The following is a 25,862-nucleotide window of genomic DNA, read 5'->3' as shown; positions in this document are numbered from 1 at the left end:
GCTTCCTAAAAATAGCTCTTTCGAAGGGATTGAGGCTTTCAGGGGTTGCTTGTTGCTGTTTTAACCAGTTCTGAAAAGGCTCCCTCATCCATACGCTTTTGTTGCTTTCAGCAACTTAGAGGTCAAAAAGCAGAAGATATACTGACAAAAGAAACCTGACCTACATCTTACCTCACTCTGCTGGGTGACATCGTTCCTATGCATGCTTATGTAAGAAAGAGAAATGGTGCACACTTTTCACCCAGCATTGGTGAATTCCTTTAAAATTTCTCTACCATATTTTCCTCTTTCTGCAAAAAGCAATTAAGGGTATTTTCTGACCTCACAGGGGAGAGACAGTATTTCAGTTAATTGCATCTTGTAAAGACTCTTAGAACGCTCAGTGAAAGACTTTATAGGAATGTGAAGTGCATCATAAACTCAAAAATGTACCAGCAGAGACACAAAGGTCATACCTGAAGTGAAGTACATCAAGTAAGTACCCTGTTGTTTAAAGAAAAAAAGTTGTAATTGAAATAACTACAAAATGCTGTCCCACCATACCTTAGCCGAGATTTTACAGACACCCATCAGAAACTCAGTAATTTCACATGGTACTTGGTGAACTGGAAGGAATCTAAATAGATAAATAAGGTATTTGCAATCAGTGAGAACTGTTAGAAACCACTACCTATAAAAGCTGGTTGATTATTTGCTTTGAAAAGACAGAGTGAGGGCCCACACAAGCAGAAGCAGAAATGGCTCTCACTACTACCTACTGGTATCTCTAAGTAAAAGCCTCCTTTCAGTTTTGGTGATAAAAAGCAGAAATCAGCTCCTTTCAGTACAGAAGCTGAAAGCTGCCAGTGTCTGGGTTCTTACAGGACTGAAGGACAGGATCCCTGAGCTGCAGGAGAGCAAACAGGCAGGGGGTGTGTGCAAGGGCAGGGGACAGACTGCTGCTCCTACCATGGCAATCTGCTGGGCTAGCTGTAGAGTTTGCCCCCAGGGGATTATTTCCCACTAAAGCAAGATCCCATGGCCTGACTGAACAACGTGCCAGCTGCCAGCATCACAAGTCCAGTCACGGACCAGGGCACATACCTCAGGGGCCCTGATGTAATAATTACACAGCAGTGACTGCATTTCACAAGCACCCACTGCTGCCTTGGAATCCTTCTGCTAAGCAGAAGGATTCAAATGCAGCTGGGACCACAACTTGGCCACCTTGAGACAGGAGGGAGGGCTGGCAGGTGAAGGATGACTCTCCCAGGAGAGCCTGGGCACTGCACAGTTGTACTCCTGCTGGAAAGCTGGCCCGCAAAATGCTTTTGACAGTTCACTTAGCTGCCCTTAAGGTTACCAAAAGTGTGTGCAATTTATCATCTTCTCTGCCCCAAACCCCCACAGCATTTGTTTCTTTCCCCTAAGAGTCCTCTCTATTCCAGGTGTGAACCTCAGGGTGTTAGGTCAGGTTTTGTAAGGCTGGGAAGGAGTACAGGAGTTAAGGCTGAAGCACTTGCACAGCTGCCTTTCCTGTTTTGCCTGATGAACATCACATTGTCCAGGGCATTCAAAATTCAAAACCCTTTATAAAGCAGACAGATCCCACCAGTGGCCTCATGTCCGTTTAGGATCAGACAAGACTGGTTAAGGTAAGAACTTCTTTGGTCAAGGATCTTCATTCTATTGCTCTACTGCTTCCATCAGGTTCTTCTGCTCTTATCAGCATCCCACCCTTCACCCCTCCCAGCCACAAAGACATGGCTCTGCCATGTACCAGAGTACCCCAGGGGAAAGGCAAAATGAGATCTGCCTTTCCCAGTCTATCTCTAGATGAGATGAGATCTCTATCTCATCTTTTGAAGGCAGAAACAGGACAAAGATAAGCCCATGTTTCTTATTCCCCTCAGGATGTCAGTACTGAAATGCACTGGTTGTGGCCCAAAATTCACTCCTGGTGGTCACAGTGTGATCTGGGTAAGGTGTGCACCCTGATTTCTGAAGGAAGAGCATGTGAGATGCAGTTTCCATAGGCTGCAGAAAGGCAGATGACACTGTGACTCAGCACTGAGGTTGCTTGCTGGCACTATATCCTCGCCATTATCATCCTGTTTCTGAAAAATAACCCAAAACTTACAGTCTGCTTAAATCTGACCAAGTGACCTTCTATCGCTCCGGCGCCTCCTCCTAATGACTGCAAAACCTCCAACCACAGAATTTCTGATTCACTCCTATGTGTCCAAAAATCCTACTTACTTTTTTGCCTACTTACAGTGGCAACCAAGATGAAAAAGCTTTTTGTGGAGCTGAGAAAGACAAGATGATGGGGAAGAGAGAAATATAACAACCAGAGCATAATGTAATTCCACAAGAATGAATTCTACTTTCAAACCTCCTCAAATTAAATTTAAATGAAGAAAGTATTTCCTTAGAACACATTTCTCATTTGAAGCAGCCACAACTCTCCTGATTCTGAGTGCCTAAATAAATATATTGCACACACCACTTTTAATAAGGATAGATTTTTCCATTTTATCTTTGACCATTTATTGCAAGCTCCAATTGTACTGCCATCTCTCCCATATTTTAAATCACTCTGGGGCTATATTTTACACCTTCAACCTATCATTTTATTAGTTTTCCTGTTAGTAGCACGCAGAAACAGAGATGTCCAAAGCCACTAACCCCCCTTTTATACTGAAACAAAGACCCCAATGGCAAGCCATGGGGAGACATGAACAAATGGTGCCAAAATACACTATCTTTTACCTCTGGTAACACAGCACCATTAATTGGGTCTCTAACTGGCTGAAGTTTAAAATCCACAAACAAGCTTGGTGAATTCTTACTGTTAGAGGAAACATTTCAGAGATTTGTTCACTAAGTATTGGAAACCTAGCGTTTTCTCATTACAAATCCAACACATTTGCAATGGAGATATCCCAGGGGGAGAAGAAAGGAAACCAAACGAAGCCTGAAGCAGACTGCAAACAGGGAAGCTGAAACAACTGCTGGATGTTGTTAGCTCTTCCACACATTTTCAGGAAACACTCCTAGCACATAGATAGCTGAGTATTACCTGTATTTTCCTGCTGGGAATGGTTCAAAGCTGCACTAAGGGACATGTAGACTGGACATTAGGAAGCATTTCTTTACTGAGAGGATGGTTAAAGACTACAATAGGCTTCTCAGACACATGGCTGTTGCCCCATGACTGCTGCATCTGGACAGTGCCCTTAATAACACACTTTAACTTTTGCTCAAGTGAAGTGGTCAGGCAATTGGACTGAATAAGTATTTATAGGTCCCTTCCAAATGAAAAATTCTCTTCTATTTCTATTCTCTTCTAGCCCATGCCATCTCTAAACATACTATGCTTATTTTTCACAAATATTCATTGCTGCTACTAGCTGCCCCATTTTTATTTATGGCTAAGTGTAAAATGTCAGTTCAGGTATTCTCTAACACCCTTCTCACCCACAGAAACTGGACTTTTTTAGTTTTGTGCACAAGGCTCCCTCTTTACCCTGCTGTCAGATGGGCTGAAAAGAGCACTGGTCCTGGACCTAGCTGCATGCCTGGAAAAGGGGAAGGTTTCAGAGCAGCTCTTGTGACAACCTATATGACCCCAACATGTTCCTGGTCATTTTGAAAGTCTGACACTTCCTTTCATCACTAAATAAAACCCCTGCATTATTCACAAAATCTGTTGCCAAGAGAAGTTCCTAATTGCTCCTCTGTCAGCAGGAATGAATGCTGAGAACTTCCAACTTTTTACATACAAGGTATTAGCACATTTCATAACTATATCTTGGAAGAAGAGGGAGCTGCAGTCTATGGATAATGTTCAGGTTAAGTACTTCAGAAATCTGCTACCATCTGACATTCACAGACAAAAAAGTCAATGACTTCATTTAATGATTAAAATTAGTTTGGCTTTGTATCAGACTTGGCTTAAGAAGGATGAGCTGGATTCATTAGAAAATTATGTTTAATTTATAAGCCACTTCTACTTGAATTAGCTAACAAAGATCAGGGGGAAAAAAATCAAAAATCCCCAGAAAGCTGTTTTAAAACAGATGAGATAATTTGACTTACTGCACTGCATTCAGAGGACATGAGAATGAATCTGACACCTGCTCATCTTTAGCCATAGATCAGAAACCAGTATTTCCCTGAATGGACATTTAAATGACAGTGTCAGTCTGGACTTTACAGTTTGCTTTTGAGCTGCATCACTTGGATTTATGGCCTGCAAGAGATATCAGGTGCAGAGCTTATGTGCAATCCATCACTTCCCAACTGGTACAATAAAGCCAGAAGGAACTTCACCTCCTTCAAATGAGATTTCTGACCTGTCCCAGAACCTGCACAGACAATGAAGTACAGTGTAACCCCATTTAGGAAAGAGAAGCCCAGAGGCAGCAGCAGGTCATCCTGCAGAGCACAGGGAGGGAGCTCTATCCATGAGCAGCTCCAGAATCAGGGTGTTAACACACCCTGCAGAACCACCTTCTCCTGTGCTCAGGGCATGATGTGTGACCAGCAGCACAGCATCTCACCCACCCACCTAACTAAAAGGCTCAAAGGTGTGAAGAAAAAAAGCGGTTTTATATCCAAATATTGTGTAAACAAATACTCACTTCCTAACAGTTCTCAGAAGCATTGCAACTCCCTACCCCTTACCTCTCATATTTGCACTACCAAACACCAACTGAACTACTGCTACTTCGAGCTGTCCTCAGGCAGGGTATGGACAGAATCTGTAGGTAGCTGAGAAGGACTGCAGTGTCCCTGAGGTAATGGAGTTTGTCTTTTTGAGGGCCATGTATCTTTCCAATACAGAGGTACCAGAGTGTCAAAATGAGACAGTGCTGTTAGTCACACAGAGTGTCCCCTGTGCCAGGCTGATTCTAGCATGTGCCAGACACAAACTGCACTGCTCACCTAAAAGCTGTCAGGGTTATGCTGTTATGCACAAACATCCTCTGTGCAAACACAAACACCACAACATGCTACTGAGTACTTCTAGAGGTGGGCTGTGTGGTACCTGCCCTTGAAACATTCAGGATAACAGGACAAGTAGATGGAAAGACACAACACTGATCAAGAAATATCCAGTCAGCCCTGCCAGCAGTTTGGTAAAATTTGTGCATTTGATCACCATAACCAAACACGGAGCTTTCATCTACACTGACATGTACAGCACGTCCCAGAGAAGTGCCCTAACACTAAAACATTTGTCACTGAAGTTTTAATAAAATCTCATGCACTTCTACTTTTTGCCAGAAGAAAACCCAAATAATTCATTTTAATTACTCTGAAAGTATAACAAGTTCTAAACCATGCAGACTCAGTTTACTGAATTCAGGCCATGGAGTAACTGACTTTTCATTCTACTTGTCTTTGTTTTAGTAACTAGCACTGAAACTGGCAACTAGTGATGAAGACTATTTCTGGAGGATAAAAGTCTGGATTGGCCAGAACCAGGGAGAACAAAACAGGGTATTTGAATTTTTTTTTTTTAGACAAGCACCAAAACATTAACTCCTTAATCTCCCATGAGAATGACTGATTATTATCTAATTATATGAACTAATTTAATGCACAAGTAAGCCAGCACATGCTATAGCTACTCTGCTTGCACCATCTGCACTGTTAATATATGGATGCACAGATCTAACAGGAGTACACTAAAATCCCCATTATGGATGTGCCATTCCACCTGTATTTTCAAATGTACCTTAAGCATAGCTAGGGCAGAGAACGTGACCACAGCAGCAGTGAATAGTTTGGTAATACACATTTCTAGAACACGGAGAAGGCTACTACAGCAGCTCAGCATGCTGAAAGCCCAGCAGGATCTATGAACACAAAGTTCATGGGAATTCAGCAGTTCCCCTTCCTTGTTTTTTTCTACGAAGTAACTCAAGGGAGGCAGCACATCGAGCTATTTCAAGATAATGGTATCATTAAGGGTGAAACACATGTAGTTATTTTAAAACAAAGCAATGCAGCTAAACTGCACCAACGCTCACTCCAAAGCCTGGCTCTGACTCTGAGGCAAGGAATCCACAAGCGCTGCACAGCCGAGCTGAACCAAAAGGGTGCAAATGCGAGACAGCAAAGCACTGCCCCGCTCCCTCCCCACGGCACTTCACACACGCACAACTTTCCCTGCCGAGCCCCGCCGCCGCTCCAGCAGGCCGGGATCCTCGTTCTTAGGGCAGGCTGGCAGAGGCTGCACACAGCGCTTGGAACCCGGGTGGAGGCGGGCGAGATGCGGCCGGGATCGGGCGGCCCATCCCGCCGGCAGCGCTGCCGTCCCTGCGGCGGGGCAGGAGCGCCGCGGAGCCCGGCGCTCACCTGGCACCGGCGGCCGAGCCCGGCCAGGCCCTGGCGCCCGGCCCGCCCGTGACTCCACCGCCCAGGAATGGCGACCACCGCGCCCAGGAGCAGCTCCTGAGCCCCCCGGGACCGGCACCGACCTGCGGGGAGCGCCGAGGCGGGGTCCGGCGGGCCGGGGGCCGCTGGCACTCGGACACGGCCCGGGCCCGGCTCCAGCCCCTCCGGCCGCCCGGACCGACCCCCGCCGGCCGCGTCCTCTGCCGGCCGCGGCTCCGGCTCCTTCCCGGCTACTCACCCAGGCACTGCCACGGCGGGGCTTCCAGCAGAGCACGACGCCTTCCGCTCGGGAAACTTATCTCTCTCCCGCCACTGCCATTTGCTAACTTGCCTAAAGAGCCTGCAAAATCCCAGAAAAGGCTAGGAAACGAGAGGAGACGACTTAAAAGCTGACGGTCAGGACAGGAATTTATGGAATGAAATCTTTAAGGGCAGGAGCAGATAGAGCCAGCCAGCTAACGCTTTCATGCCCTGACTCTGGCCAGCAGCTTCATCCCGTGGGCAGAGCAAGGCTCGGGAGATGATCTGAAATACCTGCTCCTGGCGTGCTCCCCTGTGCATCCCCCGGAGTGCCCGGCGTGGCCAGCCCGCTGCCGTGCCTCGTCCTTCTGCCTTGTGCAGCAGACCCTTCGCGATCACGGTGTCACCGCTCCCCAGGCCTCACAACCAAGCAGTTTGTTGGAAGGGAACTAAAAATAGCACTGAATTTTTCACTGGAGCACTTGCTTGAGTGAAGATAGTGCCAGTCAGCCCATGCATTAGTGAGCCTTACAAACCTCTAATACAGCCCAAATCCTCTTGGAAATACGGCCATTGACTTTTTTCAAAAGATTTTTTTCTTTCTTTTTTTTTTTTTTTTTTGAAAGACAGCACAAAATAAATCTTCTTTCTGACCACTAAAAGACGAACTGAGTGGGGTTGTTTTAAGAATATCCTCGGGAAAGAGTGAGTCACTTAAGCTGCTTTTATGATAAAAGATCCCTGGAGGAAGTATATCTCCTTAGTCTCTGAGCCGTTCAGAGATCTGTGTGTCCTCCTGCAAGTCAAAGTTTCACACTGCTAGGGTTGTGTTGTTTGTTTGTAATAGTATGAGCACCTGCTTCCACCGAGGAGTTAGGTCTAGTATGGGGAAGAGAGAAGGATTTTATCATGGCCAACACCTCAAGAAGCTCACTAACAGAAGCATATGTCCTGCAGGGCACTGAGTAAAGTCTGCAAAAAAGTCCTCAAAATGGCCCATAAGGTAAGTTTATGGCACAGGCTGACAAGTCCAGAAGAAAAAAAAAAAAACAAAACCTCAGGAGGAATTATTTTTTGCAAAGCTTTTCATTGCTGTGCCCTGAAAAAAAATCACTGACGACCAAAGTTGCAGAAAATGTCATTCAAGACAAAGATGCCAGAGCCGCTGCCAATATCTGAGCCGGGATGGCAGATGCAGATTTGAATGTAAAACTTCCAGTCTGTGGATGCCAGCCTCACACATATTCACAGTGCGTCACACAAAGAAATGGGAAGGGGCAGGTGATGGCTGGCAGCAGCCGCTTGTGGCATTCTAAAAGGCTGGAAAAGCCACAGTGATTCTCCTGCTAGTTGCTCCAGCCATGAAGTATTCCTGACAACAAGCCAGGATGTCTGAACCACAGCAAGTTAAGTCTTATTAAAATACATATATTTCAAAGGAAGGTTTTAGGATAGAAGTAAATAAAAACTTGGAGACTTACTGGGAGTATCAGAGGAGAGACGCTGGGTTTTGTTTCACTTTTGTATGAAGAAGTTGACTGTCTTTAATGTAAAGCTGTCTCCCACACTTGTTTCCCCTCCTAAGTCTTTGAGCATTCCTTGGATTGTATTTGTTCTGCAGCAGAATTGCAGTGTTTTCGCCCTCGTGAAAGGGCTGGCAAATTCTCTCTACTCTTTTCTAGTGCTGACCAAACATGCTGGAAGGCATCATATAACATCTATGTAGCAGCAGCAGAGGTAGCCACAAACATAACAGTGTAATGTCCTCATCCCTGCTCCACTCGCCAGCTATTATTTATAGAGAGAAAGAGCATTAACCGAGCACAACGTTCTCGCTAATTTAGTCTCACTTCACCATCTGTTACTTCCCATGAGTTGATCCTAATGAGAAACTACTTCAGAACACATTTGAGGACCAGCTGCACCCAGTGAAGTCACCGTAGGAGAGAAATATTCCCCTCCTAATACATCATATTCCAATGTTACAAAGCAGCTCCTTCCCTACCGAAATCCATGGGAACACTGCTGGTAATATGAACACAGCCCTAAGTCACAGCCTCTTGCAGTCATGTTGAGCAAGTATCACACTCAACATTGTTTGGCTGGATAATTCACAATTCTACAAAGTTGGAAGGGCAATGAGAGAGTTACAGACATCACACATCCCCTAGGTCTGAGCAGCCTGCTTTCTGGAGCTGCTTCTCCTCCAGTGAGTTCATGGAATGATCACAGAAATTGGAATCTCCCCAGGAATAACATGTGATCGTTACCCCTCACCTTTTCCATGCAACTCCTTGTAAAAAGGAGTCTCCATCTTTCTAGGCACCCTTTAAATACTGGAACATGGTGATATAAGGCCTCCTTAAGCATTCTTTTCTCGGTGCTGAACAAACCCATCTCTCTCAGCCTTTCCTCATATGGCAGCCTTCCCAGTCCTTTGATCATCTTTGTGACCCTTCTCTGGAACCCCTCCAGCTTGTCTACATATTTTTGTATTGTGGGTACCAAAACTGAACACAGTATTCCAGGTGTGGCCTGACAAGCAATGAGTAGAACTGGATAATGATCCTTTATCTCTGCTGGTGGGGCATCCCACTGGATCTCTGCCACACCAGCACTGTCTGCTCATACTGAGCTTGTTGTCCACCAGAACCCCTTGGGCCCTTTCCACAGAGCTGCTTCCCACCAGGCAGCTCACACACAGCCTGTGCTGCACCCCTGGATTATATTTTTTCCAAGGTGCAAGACCTTACACTTGGCCTTGTTGAGCTTCATATGGTCCAGGCAGCCCACTCTTCCAGTCTATCCAGGTCTTCCTGCAGGGTGGGTCTCCCTTCTGAAGTGTCCCCTTCCCCACTCAGTTTGGGATCATTAGCAAACCTCTCCAGGGTGCACTTGGTCCCATCACACTGATCACTTGTGAGGATATTAAACAGTTTTGGGCCTAATATCCATCCCTTTGGACCCCACGTGTGACAGGTCACCAGCCTGAAGAGGAGCTGTTTACCAGCACCTCCTGGGTGCTTCCAGCCAGCCAGTTCCCCACCCACTGCAAGCACCACTTGTCTAGACCATAATGTGTCTGTTTGTCCAGGAGGAGGCTGGAAATATGGAAATCCCTGCAGAAATCCAGGTAAACAATGTCCACCACCTGCCCCACTTGGACTGAGCAGTTCCTCTGCCATAGAAGGTGATCAGCTCTCAAGCACGATTTACCCTTGGTGAATCCATCATAGCTTTTCCCAATCCCCTGCTTCACCTATCTTGTGATAGCTCCCAGGAGGATTCCTTTGGTAACTTTCCCAGGAACTGAAGTGCCTTGTATCACTGATGGCCTGTAATCTCCTGGATCCTCTGTTAAGCCCTTCTTGTATATCCAGGTGAGTTCAGCCTTCAGCCTTCTCTGATATCCCCTGATCTCCAAGATTAGAGAGAGCAGACTCCCAATGAAGCCATCCAGCTCTCTCAACATCCTCAAATGGATGTTGTCAAGGCCCATGGATCTGTGGGGTCAAGCTCCTGTAACAGTTCACACACCAACTCTTACTCCCCCAACAGTGGTGAGTTTGTGCTTGCACCAATCTGGATTGCTGTTCCCAAAGCCTAGGACCCAGCAGTGCTGGTGAGATGGACGTGAAGAGTGTGTTGAGAACTTTTCAGTGTTGTTGGTGACTAATTCACCTCTCCCGTTTAAAAGCAAGCCAGTGATGCAAGTATTCAACAGGCAGCCACTCTCCAAAGAGTCAGATGTTGGCTGACAGCATGCATGGAAAGACGAGTGGAAATACTGGCCCACAGCTGCCAAGATTTAGAGTTCACTACTGAACTCGCAACAAGATTGCTACTGCCAAGGCCCTGCAGACAGCTGAACCACATCACAGCAAGTATGCACCATTTTCCATTTGAATTGCTGAGGTTAAAGCTCTCTGTCCTCCTGAGCAAATTCCTTCTGAACATCCACCTAAATCATATGGTGGTCCCATATAGTGGTGGGAGACACTACATGATCAGTTTGGTTCGAAGCCAACCTGTAAGACTGCTGCATATTTTGGTCAAAAGCACATGAGCAAGAACGATGCCCTGGAAAACAGCAGTTGGTTTTTAACTGTTTGAGACAAAAATCCAAGGCTTTGTGCTGTAGGATTCCTTATTACAAATCAGGTTTAGCCTTAATCCTCTCTGTTGCTGTACCTAAGTGAATCAGCTGGGCTTGGGAGTGCACTGAAGAAACCCAGGAAAAAGTTGTGCCACAAGCCTGCACAGTCCCTGGGTGCACTTGCTCTCCCCAGGGCTCAGAGGAGCAGAGTCTGAATGCAAGTTACCACTGCCTAGATAAGTCACTGCTCCCAGTCAAAGTTATGCTAGCAATAGCCTCCTGCCTTCCCTAGAGTTCATAAAAAAGGCAAAAAAATCTCCTTCTGTTGCCTTTGTTGCCTCCCAATTCTGTTCTCCGTGGCACCAGGGAATATTTAGAGCAGTATTTTGTAAACAGCACGTGTTCCAGTGGCTGGCGCGGCACTGGCCCAGCACTGTGGGGCCGCGTTCCTCACATTTTTGGACACTGGTGGACACCAGGGCTGGCTGGGCAGGGAGCAGCTGTGTGTGTAGGTGGGCAGGGAACAAGGGAGGGACAGCAAGATGGGAAATGTAGCAACTTTGCAGCCTGCAAATGTCATGGTCCTGACTGCAGCTCCCTGAATCCAGACTGTTCAACAAGTTTTCTTTTCGTGCCAGCTGGCTGAGGTGAGGGAAGCTGTTTTGCCAGACATTTTACTTTCTTCCCAAGTACCATGAGAAGCAATAAATTAAATTTCTTAACTGACGAAACCAACTGCTTAGGGGTTTCTGCTCTGCCTCTAAGGTTTGGGATCTGCCACTTAGAGTGTCCACTTCACATCCCACTCAAAAGATTCTTCCTTATTCCTGAAGAGACTGCAACTTTGCATACTGGGATAATTTTTAATACTTCATGCGACTTCAGAACAAAATTCTTTCTTTCACAGTGTGTGCTTAAATTGGATTTGAGCCTCTACTTCTCTTCATTTTTAGTACTTTATGGCAGGTTTTCAGAGGTGCCAGCTGGGCTACACCTATGCAAAATGGGAGTAACACCCAGAAATGTGAATTAAGGATCATATGCTAATGTAAATTTAGCTGTTGGGCATATCCCTTGTGTTTTATGATATGTGTTTAACAATATGACCATAAATATGTTAAAGGAGGAGGTATGGAGGAAGACAGCTATGCAGTGTAGGTACTTGCAGAACACTACAAGGGGAATCTTTGAAGTACCCATAAATCCCCAACTGCTTAGGGAATTCAGTGTGACAAGAACACTTGGGGTCCTTTGTTAAAAGTGCCTAGAACATGTGAGGATGTCCAGATTTCAATCTGCCCTCCACTTTATCAGCAGTCTCTGGCTGTCAATAAAATAACCTCTGCTGAAAGCAAAGCTGTCAGCTTGTCCCTCAGCATTACTAAAGGCAACATTACAGCAATAGGCATTATTAGACAGCCCTAGGAGAAGCTGATCTCTCCTTTCAGTTGCTCTGCTGGATAAAATCACTGTACACATTTCATAGACAGGTGAAAAGTCAGTCACACACACAACCATAACAGCAAAGAGGATGTTACAATCACAGAAATTATTTCCTCTGGGATACAGATGCAGCATCTGGTTTTGCATATCCCAGCACAAGAATAAATCTTCCAGAGTGCTTTCCTCCATTTCCTTCCCACTTCACTGCAGTCCAAATACAGTTCAGCTGATATGTAAGAAATTAGTCTTTCTCCATATGTTTGTGTATTTGGGCTTGGAATTTGCTATATTCGTGCAGCCCTCTGGGATGCCCAAATAACCCTGAATATCATGCTGAGATCTTCTCATGGAAGCTTCTGTCAGCTGTACCATGCAAAGGGCTCTCAGCTGCACACTATTTAACTTGCCCAATTACATTTTTGGCTGGTGTTCTGCTTTGCAGCTTAGAGAAACCCTCTCCAAGAGCTAGGTCACAAGAAAAAATTGCTAGAAAATGCTGTTTTTCAAAGAACCTATTCCTAAGGGGAATGGGAGATAGGAGAAACATTATAGCAGGTCTGGAAGAAAACATCAGAAAAAAAATTACAGTGAAATTATAATCCATAAGGACAACATATTTGCTATCTTCCCCTTAAATCTGGTTGTTACATTTGGAATGAACAGGTTCATAAACACAGATGCATCCACAAATTGCCCTTCAGATATTAACTCCCTTTCAGTTTTGATGCTGGAAAAGTATGGTGTTTGTGTGAGGCATCTGTCTGCTTGACATAAGCAAACACCAGCTGTTACTTCCTTGGTTTATGAAAACAAGGAGTAAATAAAAATTTATTAATTAAACATGGAATTCAGAAAACTCAGATGTGGATTCAAGACTTATTACACAATCATGTCAACTTTCAGTCAAGGAGAGCACATGGGACCTGTGTCTCCCTCTGTATCATGGTGAAATGTGGCGACAGCAACATCTTGGTTTCAAACCCAGCGAGGAAGTCAAAAAATAAGCAGAGGTTCTGAAGGTGAACATGGTTTTGAGGTTTCACCATGGAAAACAACCCTCCATGTGAGCCAGAAAAGCACTTATTTGCTCTTACATGGCAAACAAAACTTCTCAAACTCTTAGCCTTTGAGAACCAGACAGCACATCCTCTGGGTCTGCTTCCCAGTAATGTTTCCAACAGCTCAGTGACACATGCACCAGGGACGTACAGTTCATCTGCAGCACCAGTAATGAATCTAGCTCCTAAAGCTGCTCCCTCCTGGGGCATCAGTTCAAACACAGCCCTAGTCTGAGATGATTGAAGCTTGCCACAGCCTGACACCTGTAAATCAGCTCCAATGAAATGAGACTGGCTTCACTCCCATGGCAGCTGGAGAAGCATCCCAATAAAAATGACTAATCAGTAGCACCTCTGATGTCAAGCTCACTAAAAGAGGCTTTGTCTTTATAGATCATCTGTGGGACCTTCAAAGATCCTACAAAAAGCTGACTTACAGCTATAATTTATAAAATATTAATAATACACAAATCACACATATGGACTCCAGTAGTTTTCCTAGGTTACAGCATCAATTCCATGAAAGACCTGTCTCATACTGTGTAATGTGGGCTCTGTCAGGAGATCACTCTTCCTTTCCATATTTTTATGTTTATTCCAAAGGTCCTGGGAGAGGATAGCAAGAACCTGGGAAAGGATAGCAAGGACAGGGCAAGAACTAGCTGTGCACCACCATTTCACAACTCACACACAGAGCGGCACATCAGCTACAACTTGGCAGCTAGGATCAGTATATTTTTCCAAAAACACAGACTCAACAGCAAGCTGGAAGGTAAAGATAAGTTTCTGTGCTTTGCATTGCTTTAACTCTGAGAAAGGGTCAAGGGAAAACACAGGAAGAAGGCAGAAATCTTGCTTCTGCCCACAGAGGCTTTTGTGCAGTTCATAAGCTGAGACAAAAGAGTAGTGAAAACTCATTTTCCATATCCCACATAGGTAAGTCCTAAAATAATAAATGTCTACTAGGTATAACTGTTGTCTTCCAGGGACCAAGACAAGAGAATAGTTTTTCTTATGGCTAATGATAATAAAATATATTTGAGAAGGCAGTTACATAAACATTATTCCTCTAGCTACACAGCAAAATGAATGTATTATAGAATCATAGAATGGTTTGGAAGGGACCTTAAAGACCACCTAGTTCCAATTGCCCTGCCATGGGCAGAAACACCTTTCATGAGGCCAGGTAGTTCAGAGTGGTATCCCTCCCCTGGTCTCACTCCTGTGCAGGGGACCAAAGAGCTGAATATGTAATGGGGCAACAGTGAAATATCTAAAACAGACCTGAGAGGCAGCCCCAGGAACAGAAATGTAGTGTATTTGTTCCCTGTTTGTTGCCACTACTCACTCCATCACTAACAAGGCTAAAAATAAATAACAGATTTGCTTTGCCCAGGGTAGAGGTGTTCTCAGCAGATGCTCCTGTTCTGAAGTGAGAGCAGGGTATAGCCATGAGCTCATTTCCAATTTGGCTTGCTCAGCTGCAGTATGGAGTGGCCATCCCAAGGGAATCCTGGAATCTGCCACTCCACACAGCCTCCTACCTGAGCAGCCCATTTTTGCTGGCTGTTGGAGTTGGGCTGTCACACTCCCCGCACAACTTTTGGCAGCTAATAAAAAACCCTTAATTTCTTGGTCAGTCCAGGCTAGACAAGAAACAAGTCATGAGTATATTCCAAAGGGCAGGATCAAAACATGCTGAGAGCAGAGCCCTGTCAGAAAACATCCAGGCCTGCTGCCAGCACTTCATGAAGGATCTATATTACACCCAAACAGAGGCCTGGGGATAGATTCACTGCTCCAGTGATATTTATGAGCTTTTTACTCTGACAGAGCTCATTAGAGCATTCCCCCATGTCCTGCTCCCCTGACCTGTGCAGCAGGTTCACTGCAGTCCTGATGTCTGTGGAACACAAGATGCAGTTTTGCCTCATCCTCTGGGAAACAAGAATGTGATTTCTGAGACTGTAATCGCTACCCTTATACCAACCCAATATACTTCCATGGTCTTACACTGTTTAGATGACCTTTTCCTATACTTCCTACAATTGCACGCTTTTCAAAGGAGATAAAGCACATTTGGTTTTCCCTTTACAAACACATCATCCTTCGGGAGCACTAAGAAATTAAACACCCTACATCCTAAATGCATCTGTGTCAATTACAAGCATGTTGGGAACTCTGAGGAACTAAGCCAAATCAACCCCAGCTGGACCATTCTCCCCAGGTGAAACACATGCACACAGAAAATCCACAAGCCTTGGTTCAGTATGCATCTATATACTACACACTAGCACAGCAGGAGTCACCACTGTTCAGCAACATTTGGAAGCAGCCAGTACTATTTACTGAAGGATAAATAATCAAAATGTTTCCAACCAGTACAGTTGTAGAGCGGCAACCTTCAGACACTGTGGCTCACAGGATATGTGATGTCCTGCAAAAGTCCTTTAAAAAGCTTCAAGTGGAGTAAGAGGACTTCAAAAGTATACAGGAATTTCTCATTAATACTATAAATGCAGCATGTTCCAAACTGCAGCTGTGCATTCAATATGGGAATATTTTGTGTATCCTTCTCCTTGTTCCTTTATACCTACACCTGGTACCAGGACTCCTTTGTTTGATGCCTGTATTGATTTCTCTTTAAAGCCTATCCAGACAAAACGTGTACACAGACATGGTATTACAGCCAGACTAACAGCACTTACAAATGTCCTTCCCCATACTAAATGGGCTACAATCTGACATCATCAGGATTTGCAAACACACCTGTCCCAGCTGACAGGTGAGACATGCTTCCTTCAAACTGTGATTACACAAAAATGGGGATGAAAAACAGTGCAAGTCATGGGCATTTGTCAGGAAGCTTGTTGTCTCTTGGATAAAAGGTGGCTTAACTGGTCAAAGACAATCCTGCATCTTGTACTCCAAAGAAACCAGATAAATAAAAACTAACGTACAAGTTATAAAGTTTTTCAAGTGTCATTATCTCGAAGAGGGAGAGTCAAGCTGTTTTGCTGCACTCTACCCAGACCACTGAATTTTATCCATAGCCTCCCATGCAGTTGTTCAGCCATTAAAACCTCTTCAAGTCCTGACAAATCCTTTCCTTTACATTCCTGAAACATTGGAGACAGCATCCTGCAGCTAAAAAGGCAGAAAAACAGCATTTAGAAGCAGTACTTTTAGCACTGGCTCATAGGTTGCAGCAGAAATATTATCTCACTCAGAGATGAAAGAGTATTGGCAGACAGAAAAGTATTTACCTGAACTCCAACAGGTTCATCTGTTCACTAGGTACTCAGTTTTGTATAAAGGGAAGCCCAGTTGAAGTAACACACCAGCCACACTCCACCTGCTACTTCAGCAGAAACCAGCTGCTGCATGAAAAAGTTGGATGAGCACGTTTCAAAAGCTTAAAGAAAATTGATTCTGGATTAAAATTATCAACTGATTTCCCTCTTGGCCTTCCTGGGAATTGAACCTGTCTACACAATTAAGCTGTATAAAGATTTTCTCTGAAGCTGTAAAAGCCTTTTATTTATAACAGCATCTCATCATAATAAACACCCTGCTCCAATCTATTACAAGTTGAAGGGATGACAAATACTACAGTGTAAGCTGAATGCACTCAGCACATTAGGCATCTAAAGCACTGCAAAATTTGACTTATCAATTTCCACCTTAATTAAGAGCAATCTTCTCTTGAACTGACTACTTTGTACAAACCCAGCGACACACTGCCAGCAGGGATGAATCTATGAATAGTTTGGGGGTTTTAAAGCACATCTTAAAGGTTTCTTAATCTGTAACCCATCCTGACTATCTATTGACTGAAGTTTAGTTATGGTAAGTAAGTAATTTTTATGCTTCTATTATCTGAAATCTACAGTAGCAGCTGTGGCCAGGACTAAGTAGCAAAGTGTTAGTAAAACCAGACCTAACCGCAAAACCAAAACTGTAGAACAAAAGTTATGCAGCTCAGAAGTGAGATGCTGCAGTACACATCTTGTTACACATACTTAGAGCCTGACACCTTGCCTTAGGAAGCCCAGAGCTCTAGGGTCAGTGTATCTTCCCAAAAATAACCAGGGCAGTGCTGAAATATACCCTAAATCTAAGAAGCTGCAGAGAGAATTGCAAATATAACCCACCCAGATGGCACAATGTTATCAAAGTTTAACATGTCAATCTGCTCATTTAATTAAAGCCTTTTCATCTCCATGGTTAATGGCAGGTCTGTAGAGCAGAAATGGCACCAGAACAGATGTTAGCAAATTTGTCAAAGCTGCAGGATGATTGCTCTGGCTTTAGTGTCTTTTGGAGGACTACTCTATTTACATTCCTACTGATCTCTCATGTCAAATCTAGTAAATATTACCTCTCCTTTGGCTGCTCTACAGGAAGGCATAAGCCAAGTTTCTTGGTTAAAGTCATCTGCTTTGGGAAAATACCATATAATTACAGGCTTTTTTTAAGATTTCAGGGGGAAAACCTTTAAATGATGGAAAGCATGCCTTAATTTGAAATAGGCCCTCCTCCATATTTTCTTCTGTCTTACCTGTTCAGGATTCCCTTGACAAACCACAGCTATGAGTTAAGACAGGAAAAATGTACTTGGAGAACGGCTTGGCCACTCAAGGGAAGTCCTGTATCATAATCCACATTTTTGGGGCATCAAGAGTGCCCAGGGCACAGTTTAACCTGCAGGTGCACAGAGGAGTCTCACCATGCATGCTGGCATCCAAGGAGAGGCACAGCCCATGGGTGACCCTCCTGCCCTGTGCACAGCACATCTGGACAAGGGAGGGCAGAGGAGCCAGCAAGCCTTTGCCCCAGGCACTGAACCACGGTAATGAAACTCTGAAATGCTTGCATTACAAAAAGCAATCCAGTTACCACTGAGGGCAAAGTAATTGCCTGCAATGTCAAAGGGAGGGCACAGCTGTTTAAAGCCAATGTGACCCTATATTCAGTTTATAGAGCAGGTCAACTGAATTATGTAAGAAAATAGTACATTTTGATGGAGTAATAGTTTCTTTTCCAGTTAGGGAAGTTCCACTTCCAAAGGCTATAATATGCAATGGATCAGAGTGAACAGTTTGATCTCAAAATACTGCTCAAAGAGGCAGAGGCACACAGGAATGCTGCAGGGTCAGCCACACAATGGAGAAGGGCAAAGGGCTTTCAAAAGAAACAGCAAGCACTGTCAACAGAGGCAGCATGCAGGAGCACAGTCCCCTCCTACCAGATATCTGCCTCTCTGAAAAAAAACCAGTCCAGGCTGAGCAAGCAAGTTTCCTCATTTGTGTGATTCTAAGCAAATGCCCTTTGAATCAGAGATGCTCCAAGATAATGAGAGCAACTACAGTTCATGAAAGCAACATTAACAGAGATATTCCCTGTCTTCCACAATAATTGCTCACAGAGCTTTTCAAGCTCAGTTACCATCACTTCAGTTTATCAATATGCAAATTACAGCAATTAGTCAGTAAGTGGCTCACTTTATTAAGTGCATATTAAAAGATAATCAGAGGTTGAAAAACAACCTGGGTCCAAGCTAAGGTGATTCACAAGCTGTAAATATTAAGTTATGCTTTAGAGCACAAGGGAAGGCGCAACCACAAGAAGGATCAAAAGGAAAAGGAACTTCAGCACCTTTCAAGGATCAAAACCTGAAAAGGAAATTCAGCACCTTTCAACATTACTGATCCTGCAAAACTCATTTATGAAATTACTGTACAACTTTTTTTTTTCCTTTTACACCCTCCTGGGACCATACTTAGCTGGAAACCAGCGAATGCCAAATCATTTGACATTATTTCAGCATGACTTGCACAGAACTACAAAGTGAGCAGCCTCCTTTTGAAGGTTCTCCCAGACTTGGGTTTTAAGACCCTGCTTGCCATCAGAGCTGCCTTGGCTTGGCCCTGGCCTCCCTTCCCTTCAGCATGTAGAGTTTGCCATGCCCACAGCACCAGGGGAGAGGATATCACCTAGTAGTTCATACAAGGAAGCACATAGTGCATGTGTTCAGGAGCTAGAAGGGATTTCTTTTCAGCCCAGGAAATGTTTCATCCTGAGGGAGCCTGGAGATGAGCTGTGCACAGGCAGGTGGATTAAAATGCAGAAAAGCAGCACTAAAAGGCTGGTCCAGCCCTGCTCTGCCACCCCAAGGGAGCAGTTCAGTGCTGGGGATCCACAGATCACATTACTCTGCCATCATGCATCCTCCAGTTGTGCCCCATAAGCACAGTATTTTTTTTCTGCTCAAAGGTAATGTCCTGAGGGCCAACATAAAGGGAATGAACATGAAGGAGGTTCCCCACTGAATTAGGGACTGGCTGTTTGTGCATAATTTCACCAGGACTTACTCCTTCTTTATTAAGCACTTATTCTTAGCTACTTTACAACAAAATCCCACTGTGCTCTGCTCTTAGAGAAGATGAAGTACCTCTCTGCAGGAGAAAAGGAGGTAATGCTAAAATGTCCACATCTCTCTTAAGAAAGTGGGTAAATTATTCCTTCAAGTTTACTGAATGCATCTGTGCACTTCTGCCTCAGAAAACTAACACCCTGTGCAATCACTTATTTTCTACTTGCTTCTTAGCATAAATGGGTATAAATGTTTCATGAACCATAAATGTTTCAAGAAAAAGATAAATGGTGAGCAATTACAAATGTAATCTTCCCCCACTTTAATGTGGCATCTATTTGCACATAGGGCAGATGGATCACCTGAAACTATTCATTTGTATAGCGGCATGGTGGGTACCATGGGTACTGGGTAACAAGAACCCAGCTCTGTTCCCTCTTGTTTCAAAAATACTCCTAAGTTATTATTTGTTTGCTAATTTAATAATAAAGATAATTCTAAGTAGATGTGCACCCTGTTGTCTCAGCTTTGATCTAGGGGCAACCATCTGAATCAAAGTCTGCTAACAGAGAAATTACCCTTGCAGGGAAATAGCTGAGCAGCAATTTTTTTGATAATGTATAATAACTGAGGATCATCAAGGAAGATGTGAGTGTAGGGAAGCACATATTACAGCATATGCAGCTCTCCTCAAATGTAGCTGTAAGTGAAATGAACTGGAATTATTATGCTGTTGTTTTGATCTTGTATGGAATATGCAAATGCCCTGTGGAAGGGTTCTAACATAGAACTGTTGCTATAAAAGCCACTTGTACCTTCCCTCAGAACACTCCTGGGCCAGGCCCACAGTTACCAAGAATCTCATCTCTCACCTGCTTTGTGCTGGACATATTAAGGGAAGGAAACAGAATACATTCAAAGGCTTGATCTTCATTTGTTTGGGGGTTTTTTTACTACTTCAGTGGGTGTTAACTAATTTATATTACTAAGGGCCTTTTTTTCTTAATTGGAAACTCATTCAAACACTTTCTTTAACTCTGGGAAAAAGATTTCCAATAAGGGTTTTAGAAAGCTCAAGTTGACCTCATTTACTTTAAGGGAGGAAAAAAGTAAAGAAGAAAAGTCAATACAGGACAGAGTAATCTCTCAGGGACATCTTGTTTTACTTCTCAGAATGAACAGGCACATCCCCACACCACTGAAAGAAGTCAGGCCACTTTTCCTACATTTTTTCCTTTCTCTGGTACATATGCTCTGGAGAAGCAAGACATCTGCTGAACTTTGGGGTTTAGAGGCTGCTCAGCTGTACAGTGGTCTGATTATGCAGTCAACTCCTTTGGGAGCCAGCAGGCTACTGAATTTTCAGTACATATATATATGTGTGTGTGTGCATATGCTGCAATGTGAACGTGCAGAGACAATCTCAACTGCAATCTACTGCATTATTAAAATAGCCCCCAGCAAAGCTAGTATTTCTGTTAAAAATAATGTCTGGTATGATTAAAAAAACCCACTGCTGTTCACAATTCCTACTGTCACTTAAACTTGCTTTTTTTCCAATTTAGCCACTGAAGCTTGCTTGAGGCAGCCTGCTCCCTTACAGCAATGCTGTCAGCACACTTGGGTTGTACCTGCTGGTAACAAGAAATCTGTACCTGTGGCACTTTTGAAAGGCCTATAGAGATACTTTTTGTTCATGCCAAGTTTTGAATGTGTTGTTCTACTGCCATCAAAGTAAGAAAGCAGCAATTGGGTTTGCTATGACACTGCCCTCCCAATCTAAGCAGTAAGGCCTTCAGGGAAAAAAAAAAGAATATTGCTCCCAGATGGGCGAGCACAGTTCTACCAAAAAAAAAAAAAAAAAAAAGCCAAACTAGCAATGGGAGAGAGAACATGGAACATGGAAAACAGTTAAGGAAGTGATGTCAAATCACTCAGGATTTGATGTAGGATTCATTACTTTCACAGATGCGATTTTTGATAGCTTGAATTCCAAGATTCAGCAATTTTAGTGGAAAGAATTTGTAACAAGTCATGGGAACTGCTGGATTTGCAGCAACTAAACACAGGCATGGGAAAAGATGTTCTGCTATGCAGTATCAGGGAGTTAAAGGTATGGTGCTAATATTAGGCTTCAAATGAAAATCTTTTGTGAAGCCTCCAGCAAATGGAAGATATTTGAGAAAAAAGCCATCTCCTTCCCTCTTTGGAGAGGTGCATGTCCCTAAAAAAATAGTTGTGTCAACTGCCCATCATAATCCATAACTCAATTTGTTTATTATTTCTTTTTAGTTCAAAGCAGCCTAAGTTTCTGATTTTCCCCAGGATGTTTATGCTGTAGGCAGGTTACAACATCTCTTGAGATCTCAGCATTTGCTGTTAATGGTTCCAATCAAACCAGTGGCAGCTACTGATCCCTCAGAAATACTGCCATTACAGCTTACAATATTTACTCAGAGCAGTACAAAATACTTTTCTTTCTTCTGAGGCAACTTTTATTCTATCTTTTAATTTCTATTATTGAATTAGGTGATGAGATACAGCAGTTGGACTTTACCTGCTGACTGAAAGTACAGCAACACATAAGGTGCATTCTAGCATCCTAAAATGCCTGTGCTAACTTCCAAAATACTGCACAAGGACAACAGTAGCAGCAGGGAGCAGATGATGGCACAGCTTCTGGAATCAGCTAGAAAAGAAGAGTATTATTATGCTAAGCTCTCAGAAAAGTGGATCCTGGTGGGCCAACATAAAGAAAAACAGTGATCAGCTGCAGTCTCCCAAGAAAGGGAAGGAACAATAGGAGAGAGCCCTAGTTTTCACATGCATATGCAATAACCCCTTGTGATCTACAAATGTCTGATTAGCTGAAATGACAACAAGCTGTGAGCCCTCCAGCTGGTATTTGTGACTGAAGTTTAATGAACCAGTGCTGAACCAAAAAACAAGAGCCAGAGAAACAACAAAAACATAATATAAAAAATATAGAAAGAAAAATCAAATTAAGTGTAGTTGCAATTTCCAAATGACTAGGTCATGATGAGTAGGAAATGAGATTAATATGTGGTTGTGCAAAGGTTAAGGGACTTCTCTTCCCACACTTGAAGGGGAAAAAAAGAAACTGAAAAGATTTTTCCAGGTCAGGGTTTGTTTAGAGTTAGTAGGATTAAAGGTTGAAGGTTTATGGGAAAAAATGTGCCTCCAAGTGGAAAACTTCCCCCTTTTTTGGGCCACTTTAGTATGGCCTGCCATGGCTGCATCTATGACAACTGAAGAGCTGAAGCAATTCTAGGAACTGACAGGCCAGAGGGCAGAGCCTAGCACTGTCCCTGATCTGCATCTTCATTAACTTGGGAAAAATACTGCATTTATTGCGTGCCCTACAAGAGGCACTCAGGTTTTTGACTGACCTTTCAATCTCGTGCTCTGTAATCCCATCACAGATTCATGCACTTTGCAACTCCCCTGGTGCAGCCAGCAGAGATCTCCATGTAACTTATCCCCCTACAGCACCCCAATTTCCCTGTACATGAGCCAGGTGTGTGAGGGGAAAAACAGCACTGACTCGGAAACCAAGATCATCTTTTCCTGAGAGGGAACTTAGCATAGCAGCTCCAGAACTGTAATTATTAACAACTCAACCTCCTGGACATGCGCAAGGCATTACACCCCTCTTCAAAACTCCCTTTTACACTCATATCTTAATTAAAATGCGATTTTATAGATGCATATACAGAGGCAGCATTATAAAGCACAAACTCTTTCCATCTCAGAGAACTGTATTTTTGGTTTTGTTGTTTTTACCTACAAAAGGACAGGAGGACAGGAGGCCAGCCCTACACAGAGATTGTTCAGTAGCATCTGCACATTGAAATTCAACCATCCCAAGCAGAGAACACTTGGGGACCTCTGTGACCTCAAATGAAATTTCCGAGTACCATGGCCAAAATAAGAAGTGCTACAGATCACAGGGGAAATACTGCTAAACATACTAAGCACTGACTTATTCTCTCCCCAAGGATTACGAGTCTTAAAAGCCTGAGCTGTCCTGCTGGGAACTCATGTCACATCCACAAGGCACTGCTGGTAACACTGAGCTGTCACATCTAATCTGGTCAGTATGACAAAAATATCCCCTCTTCTCTTCCCAAAATGCAGCAAAGAGGAGGAGCACCAGTCCCAACTGCAGGCACTCCTTTCCCTGACCTCTGTGGCAGACATGCACGCACACAGCCATGCCATTTCCCAGAGGGAGTGAAGGGGAGTGCTGCCTGTGGCATTCCCAGACAGCCCAGGGACATTCATCACATCATTACCCACAAACTGGTTTCCTTCTCAGCCCAGGGCTGACTCACACTTTTCAGCTTAGGCTGTATGAGCTACACAAGTGTGTGGCATTCTCCTGCAAGGAGCCTTCTGCAAGAATGCAAACACACTCAGGTTTGTCAGGAAGAGGCTGCAGGCCTTCGGGCATCTGTGGGCCTCCAAAAGCAATTTATTGATCGGGTATCAGCCAATCCTGGTCATGGACACACAGCTGAACCTTGGTGACTCACTTCTGACAAAGTCTGCTCCTTGTGTGATATTCTACATAGCACAACTTCACCTGCATTTCCCAGCACTCAAATAACCAAAGGCAGATGTGCACTGTCTCAAGTTCCACTGATAATATAATCTGGTCTTTTAAAGTTTCGTTTTATTATCTCTATGTTTTTGCAGGGAAGAATGAAAAGGTCCTTGTAGCACTGGCAACAAGCTCTTTGTGCACAAAGTTATTCTTGCATCTAAGTAAAATATGAAAGGGTTTCCTCAAAAAAACCCCAAACCCACTGTTAATTCCTCCCAACAGGTGGATGGATACTGTGAAAATGACTTGGCTGATGTCCAACAGCAGCTCATGGAAAAGATTATTCAATTAGTTTTCATGTTAAACCACAGCATGGTGGTTAGACAGAATGCATTTTATAGAGGACAATTCCATATCTCTTCCAGAATTAGCAAAGGAAAAATTCCTAGATACTACACAAAGCAAGGTATTTTGCTGTGGATAGAGGGCCTCCAAAAAAGGTTGAGTTTGTCCTGTGCAAGACGTAGAGAATTATTTATTGGTGTGATAAATGTGTGCTGATCACCAATATCAGCATTTGGAACCCTGTGCCTTGCACACTAGAAGAATTAAGTAGTGTCCAAACCAGACTGTGTTTTCAATCATGCATTTCACCTCAAGAGAAAATGCAGCATGCAAATTGCAAGGGGGACTCAACAACAGTAGGAAAGGCCAAGAACTGACAGAGGAGCAGGAAGGCCTGAGAAAAAGGCAGGCAACAGGACAAAGGAGAAGCTGCATCATTATGACATCCTCAGTCATCCTAACATAATAAAGCCACATGGTACATTTACTGTGCTTGCTCAGTGTACCCCCAAAAACTGCCTCCACCCTACAATCATTAGGAAACTCAGCAGACACTCTGCACTAGTGAGGATTTCTATTTACTTGCTCCTGACTGGAAAGCTGCTCTACATACAGCTGGAAGCTGCTGTGCCTTCAAGGAATCCCTTCCATTTGCTGACAGGGTGAAGCATGCAGCCCTGAAGTGACTGACCCTGCTGAGTCCATAAAGCTCCAGGGGTCCCTAAGAACTGTGGCCCTGGCACTGGGGAGCACTGAGTGCTGTGCTTGGACACCCCTGATTTGCCCAGGCATCACACAGATCCCTGTGCAGCTCCATCTGTCCAGCCCAGCAGAGGCCAGGCCTCGTGCTGACTGAGCTGCAGACTGCATTCCTCAGCTCCCAGACTATGCTGTTTGTTTTTCATCAGAAGCAACAGCCTACAGCAATGGAAACTGTGGGAATTAGCTGCACTGTGTGAAAACACCATTTACAGTACTTCAGTGTTCAGGCCCCTCAGACAATATAAATTCCTCCCATATGGATGCCTGTTGCTGGCTAGCCCCAGCTGGGGCAGGGCACAAATCCAGAAGGATCCCTGGAAGCACTGAAGCCACGTGAGCAGGCTGTCCTCCTGAATGCAGATGGCAATTAGCTCCCTTCTGAAGAAAGGGTAAGCCAGAGCAGAAAGGAGGAAGGCACCGAGCTGGTGTGATGCTGTGGGATTCAGGCTGCTTGGTGGGATCAAAATAAACATCAAGCAATTATATTGGTGCAAAAAAACAGTGTGCATCTCCTTTGCCTTATCCCTGCGCAGCAAAATTTTTGGTTTACTACCCATGGTATCAAAAATCTGCTCTAAAAGCAGTCAG

General features: G+C 44.0%; 1 protein-coding gene across 2 annotated transcripts in view; it reads right to left on the bottom strand.

Annotated features, from left to right (window-relative positions):
• Window positions 1-25,862, bottom strand: part of ARHGAP24 (Rho GTPase activating protein 24) — a 182,647-nt gene that overhangs the window by 64,083 nt on the left and 92,702 nt on the right. Inside the window, exon 1 of one of the 2 annotated variants that reach the window (XM_054293707.1) lies at window positions 6,626-6,689. The exons of the other annotated variant lie outside the window; for it this stretch is intronic. The gene's annotated coding sequence lies outside the window, so the exon portion shown is untranslated. Of the gene's footprint in view, window positions 1-6,625; window positions 6,690-25,862 lie in introns of those variants that run through there. 2 annotated transcript variants of the gene reach the window in all.

Source organism: Melozone crissalis, unplaced genomic scaffold (assembly GCF_028551555.1).
Source record: "Melozone crissalis strain CALT ecotype California unplaced genomic scaffold, PUWL_Pcris_2 ptg000006l_1, whole genome shotgun sequence".
NCBI lineage: Eukaryota > Metazoa > Chordata > Aves > Passeriformes > Passerellidae > Melozone > Melozone crissalis.
Note: the sequence above shows the minus strand (reverse complement) of the source record. Positions and strands in the feature narration are given on the sequence as shown.